The sequence below is a fragment of the Lynx canadensis genome, chromosome D3 (genome assembly GCF_007474595.2).
Source record: "Lynx canadensis isolate LIC74 chromosome D3, mLynCan4.pri.v2, whole genome shotgun sequence".
NCBI lineage: Eukaryota > Metazoa > Chordata > Mammalia > Carnivora > Felidae > Lynx > Lynx canadensis.
The window spans coordinates 17,079,122-17,085,121 of NC_044314.2; the positions used below are offsets into that span (position 1 = coordinate 17,079,122).

General features: G+C 51.4%; 1 protein-coding gene across 5 annotated transcripts in view; it reads right to left on the reverse strand.

Moving 5' to 3' along the window:
* Window positions 1–2,841, reverse strand: part of ZNF532 (zinc finger protein 532) — a 109,016-nt gene extending 106,175 nt beyond the window's left edge. Inside the window, exons 1-3 of one of the 5 annotated variants that reach the window (XM_030336520.2) lie at window positions 2,729–2,841; window positions 1,030–1,111; window positions 836–945 (exon numbers count right to left, since the gene is read on the reverse strand). The gene's annotated coding sequence lies outside the window, so the exon portion shown is untranslated. Of the gene's footprint in view, window positions 1–835; window positions 946–1,029; window positions 1,112–1,516; window positions 2,130–2,728 lie in introns of those variants that run through there. The other 4 variants (XM_030336523.2, XM_030336527.2, XM_030336525.2 and 1 more) reach the window with 4 other exon arrangements.
* Between the last annotated feature and the right edge of the window lie 3,159 nt (window positions 2,842–6,000).

The following is a 6,000-nucleotide window of genomic DNA, read 5'->3' on the forward strand; positions in this document are numbered from 1 at the left end:
CCCCTGGAAGCGCTCACTGTCTTTGTTCTTCATTTGGCTACCCTCGCTCCTGCCTTCTCCCCTCTGCTACTCTCAAACCTCTGGTTTTGGGGGTGCATTAAAATGCCAGCTCGATTCTCACTGCACGCTCTTCAGGCATCAGATATTTTCTACCAGCCACTGCTTATAAAGCTTGGAGTTAACAGGCATCTTTTCACAGATGAAGCCAGGCCAGCCGGTTTCCTCCTGGTACTGCATTAGCATTCCACATTAAAATGTATGCCACAAATAATCCAATGGCAAACTCACCGTCCACAGCCCCCAAAATCAATAAAAGCCACTTGACTCGGAGGGAAAAACCTTTCAGGTTAACACACAGCTCAAGGTAAAAGGAAGGTGATGAATGAACAAAAGGCAAATCCACCTTCAGACTCTTCAAACCCTAAAAACGAGGCGAGGCTGCCTCGATTTGGCCAAGTCCTTCCTTTTTTTTTTTTTTTTTTTTTTTTGTCCTCGACGGGATCACGCTAAATGTGTGCTGCTTTAGTCTTTATGCAAAACAGTGCATTCTCCACAAGGCCCTGATGCCTACCATTCTCTAAACTTGCTTCTTTTCCAGGCCTGGCTCTTCTAAAGGACTACCCGCATGCGAGTTAATGAAGTCATTCTGATTTGGCCTGGAGAGCAATACCATCATAAAGTCACTCTAATCCCATTACACTTGGATAACATTAAGAGTATCTCTTCTCCACTCTGAACCCCAAATTCTCTCCAGGGTACCAATCCACTGTCAGTCTGTCTCGGAATGGATCCTCAGATAAACACTTAAATTCATGCTCAAAATATCGTATCTCACCTTGTGAACCTTGACCTTTTGGAAAGACTTTGGCCCAATGTTCAGTTACTGTCACACGGTTGCATTCTCTGCAAATATGAAAGGGTTAAAAGCAGCCCCAGTCAACAGGCCTACAAGGAAAAAAAAGACAGCATGTATGCCTTACAGCATCACTGGAACGCATTTATGTTCATTTCCTAGAACAATATTGTTACCTTTTGGCCTTCATAATAGTCAGAAGTACCCCCAACACCCTTCAGTAGCTTCTAAAAGGAAAAGCACAAAACAGAACATTCCCTGCAAGAGAGAAACAAAAAAAAAAACAAAAACAAAAACAAAAAGGCATGCAAAGTAGCATTCTCCAGCAACAAACAAAACTACCATTACAAACCCATCAGTTCATTTTGGTTTTGTTTTGTTAAAAACACAGAGAAAGAGAGAGAGAGAGAGAGACTGCATACACCAAGAGTCCCCACCCTAGCAAGGCACATTTTTTCTTTAATAAGGGTCATAAATCTCAGCTCCTTGTCCATCCCCTAAGCAAAAGCAAAAGGCAGGAAAAGCCCAAGTTAATCTCAGACCTTGCAAACCTGCACCTTTTCTCCCATCTTCTCTGCACAGAATCTTTTAGGGCTCCATTAGTCACATACCAGTGCTGTGTGGTGTCTAAGTGTGCATTCACATACTGTGTTGGGATGGTACCTTCCTGCAAGGTCCTCTGCTTTTGGCTGCCATGAAGGGAGGAAGCTGCTATCCCACTGTAGTAGCTCAGTGACTGCATTGTGTTCAGGAGCTGATCTGCCTCAAACCAGTTTCAGCCGGTTCTGGTCACCCTACATAAAAAAGCTATGGCAACCCTCCCTGAGTTGCCAACAAGTCCCTGAAAATCATCAGCACGGAGGGGATCTCGCTGGGGGTTGCTCTTCCCTTTTAGGTCTTCGTGAGGAGGGGAAGGTCATCGTGTGTCCCCCCACCGCCGCACAAGCACACAGCCTTGGAAATGCTCGCCTCACAAGCACCCCAGAGCCCCTCGGGGCCCATCCCCCCGGCCCCTCCACCCCAAAGCCCACCGCACTGTTTCCCCCTCCTTCTCCTTCCCCCACTTACCTCCCACAACCTGGCTCACATCTTTGTGTACCTGTGTGTCAGTGTGTGTTCTCTGTGTTGGTGGCTGACAAAGAGCCCCCAAGAAAGCAATCTATGTGTGCCTCCTCACACTGGATGCGTCGGCTGCAGGAGCGGCCTCGGCCTCCTAGCAGAGTGGTGCTGGCTTGTTGACCAGGCTCCTCTCTGCCTGTCACCCCCACCCCACCCAGCCCCCTCCTCCCGTCCCTCTCCTCTCTCTCCCAGCCCTGTCACCACCACCACCACCACCACCAGCCGCCCCCCCAGTCTCCTCCTCCTCCAACCTTCTCTTCTTTCAAGCACCTGGGGGGAGAAGTCCAAATCCCTTCACCTCGGGGTAGGAAACTAGGGATGCCTGGGGTGGGGGTGGGGGGGGCGAGTCCAGGGGCAGTGAGAAAGAGGGGCACAGCGGCCTTTCAGGAATCCTCCGTGAGCCGCCAGCGCTGGAGGAGGGGGTGGGGGGGAAGGAGCGGGCTCCTGCGCTCACGTGGCCCCCCTCTCTGAACCTGTGGGGCCTAGCGAAACCGGCTCGTCCTCGGCCCCCCCAAGGAGGCTGGCGGGGCGCGAAGGCCGCCCCGTCCCCAAGGCCAGGGTGGGACAGGCCACTGCAGTCAGGCCAAGGGGCCTGAGCCTCACGCGCTCGCCCCGGCCCGCAGGGGTGGGCACGAGGGGCCGGCGCGCCCGCCTCTCCCCGCAGCCCACCCGCGGGCCCCGTCCTGCGCTGCCCTCGCCCCCTCGCTCGCCCCCCGCCGCCCCTCGCCGCCCCCCGCCCCGCGGGCGCACACCCACCCCCTTCCCGGGGTTGGCCTTCGCAGCGGTCAAGCCCGGGCGTCTGGGCCGCAGCTCGGATGACCTTTGTTCAGCGCGGCGCCGCCGGCTGCTGCTGCTGTGGCTGCTGCTGCTGTCGTCGTAGCGGCGGCGGCGGCGGCGGCTTCCATGTTACGGGCGTGTCATCCGCATTCCCGCTGCCGGGGTCTGTGTGTGCGTGTGCGGTGGAGCGGCCTCGCCGCCGCCGCTGCCGCCGCCGCCGCCGCCTCCCGGGCTGCCGGCTCCCGCGCCCCCCGGGCCGCCCCGCCGCTGCCGCCGCCGCCGCCGCCGCCGCGGCCTCGCCGTGCGCCCGGCCCGGGCCCCGCGCCTCCCCGGGCGGCGCGCTCTAGGCCGCGCGGCGGCGGCGGCGGCGGCGGCGGCGGCGGGGCGGCCCGCCACGCCGGGGCCTACGGCTGGGGGTGCGGGCCCGGCGGCGGCGGCGGCGGCCCGAGCGGCGAGCGAACAAAAGGGAGCGCGGCAGAGGGGGAGGGGGCGGCCGGTGGGGGAAGGGAGGATTCGGGGAGAAGGGAGGCGAGAGCGCGAAGCCCCGCAGCCGGGCGGGCGCGGACGCCCGGCCGGCGCCGACTCCGCGGCTGCGAGAGGAGCCCCGCCGACCTGCCAAGTCTCGCCCATACGGGGCCGCCGGGCTGCAGCTTCGCCCCGGAGAGCGGGGTGGTGGTGCCGAGGGGCTGGAGGGAGGGCTGCTGGGGGTTGTTGGGTTTTGTTTTTTTTTTTTTTCCAACGACATTTCGGGCTCTCACCCAGTCCTTGCCGTGGCCCCAAGCCGCAACTTACTCGAGTGGAAGGAAGCAAGGCCTCGCCAAAGATGGTTGAAAAAGACCGTGAGCCTCTACCCAGGATCTTGACGCCAAGGTGGTGTTTTGTTCTCCTCGCAATGGTGGCAAATAAGTAAGAAGAGGGCACGCTATCTTCAGATAAAGGAAATCTGAAATTCTCCCTGGAGGTGGAAGAAGGGGCTCTCCTCTGTCTAGTTAGTGGTTTGGAGCCCTTTTCGCCTTAAACTGAGCCACAAAAGAATGGAAGACACCCCCTGGGGTGGGGAGAAAGCCCTGGTGTAAAAGACACACGTTTTGCTTTCAGAGAAAAAGCCACTGGGGCCAGATTGAAACATGGCATGTTCGGTTCTTGCAGGATTTTTTTTTTTTTTTAAACTGGGGGAATGATACTGAGTAAACAAGATGTAATAGGTAGGTCTTTAAATTGAAGAAGGGAGATGGTGTTCAAATATAGCCAGCACATACTGTACGTACAGCAGGTGGCCATAGCCTAGAGAACGCAAAAAGATACATGTATAAACCCCGTGCAGCCCACAGAGGTGTGTATAATCGTGAATACAAACGAGAAGGAGACAATACATTACCAACACACGAGGTAGGCTATTTTATCCAGCCCTGGGTCCTGGGTCCTACCTCTTTCACAGACGTGCGCTCAGTTGAAAGGTTTTTTTTCAAAGGGGAAAGAAACCCCACGTCAACCTAATTGTGCTAACCCAGGAACCAGGACAAAAATGGAAGGATCTGAAAAACATGTCACCATAAGCCCTTTAAAAAGGCTCACTTGCGTGTGAACGGCCGGGCCTGACTCTAAAGATAACCAATATTATTCCAGTGGCCGTGCAGACTCCCAGCACGGGAAGACGTTTCGGTGTATTTTATTTTAAATTAGATTAATTGGTTAATATTTGCAAAGTGGGCTGAAAAGTTGTTGGGTTTTGTTTTTTTTGTTGTCTTTTTTTTTTCTTTTTCTTTAAATCTCAGTATGCCTCTCCTTTGCATTAACTTCCATTGAGGAAGCCATTGTTCTCTATTATGGAGACACTATAATGTAAATTGCAAGTAGCATTTTTGCTATTTAAGACTTTTCATGTAAATGAACCGAATGATTATCTCACGGAAGAGTCGTTGGTCTTTCAAACAGCAAATTGTTGGGAGTTGCACCTAAATTGGCACACGTATTTACACATGGCTCGAAAGACCCAGGCAATCTGCACGTTTTGTCACATTTCTCAGTGTTACAGGATGATGAAATTGAAACACCCATCTTCTTTGAGCCTGAAAACGATGCCAGTGCTCTGTGGGTTGAGTTTCAACTTTACCTGGGCTTGATTTCATCTGAAAGGAGGCCTTTTTTTCTTCGCCCAAAGGTGGGCCTCTATTAGTATGCACGTAAAAAACATTCCATGCATTGAAAAGTATACAAGGACCTACTTATCTGAGATCTTGACACAATACACCCATTACGGTATATGAAATTGCATAATACACATATCCAAGTGAGTTGGGTTTCCTAGATTTGGAATCTTTGTTTACTTAAAACACTCTTGCCCCTCCCCCACTCCTTCTCTTAAAAGAGTAGAAAGCACATCACAGCAGTGTTCGAACGGTTTACAAGAATTGTATTACCAAAACTAAAGTCTCCACGTCTTACTTTTATCATAAAGAGTCGTCAGTGGTACGACTGCCTCGTGGCTTCATAATGCCAAATACTCTTTGAGCAGAGCTTTTTACAAAGCCCAGCGTTTTGGTCAAGCTCGCTGGAGGAAATTAGGTTGAAAGCACAATTCATCACTTGCACAAACGGCAACAGATAACATTGCATCTGCTTTCAAAAACCATAAGCAACCAAAAATAAGAAATAAGAATTTCCTGCAAATGATCTCAGTTCTATTTTTACAAAGAGGATTTCAGAGAAACCCTCTTGCCAGGTAGACCAATAGTTAAAAGCCAAGCGCCCATCCTAGCCCATTCTATAAAATTATTGAAATTCACAGCAGGAAAAAAAAAAAAAAACCACACATTTTAGTGTGAGTTTTTAAAAAATGACACTACCCTCTTCCAAAACATCAACACAAAGGTTCATTCTGTTATCCTACGTACGTAAGGCTATCTTGGGCACCATTCTGCTTTGCGCAACAGTTTAGAGAAGCAACTGGACCGCACGAATGAAATAAAGTATTATTTGAGTACTGTAGATAAGAAAGAACAAAGAAATCATATCAGTCTTATGCCAAATAGAAACTAAAGGAATTCCAAATCCTTTGGGACTTTGTTTGTTGCTGCTTTTATTGCTAACTCTCAGTGTCTTAGCGGTTCCTCCAATCAGTGTATTGCAGAATCCCAGCTTTTTTTTTTCTTTTAATCCTTTTGTGGTTTGAAACCGGCTTTGCAAGTGCATATAGACACCAGTCTACACATAATACTCTACCTCCAAATTCCACCATGAATTCGGAAATT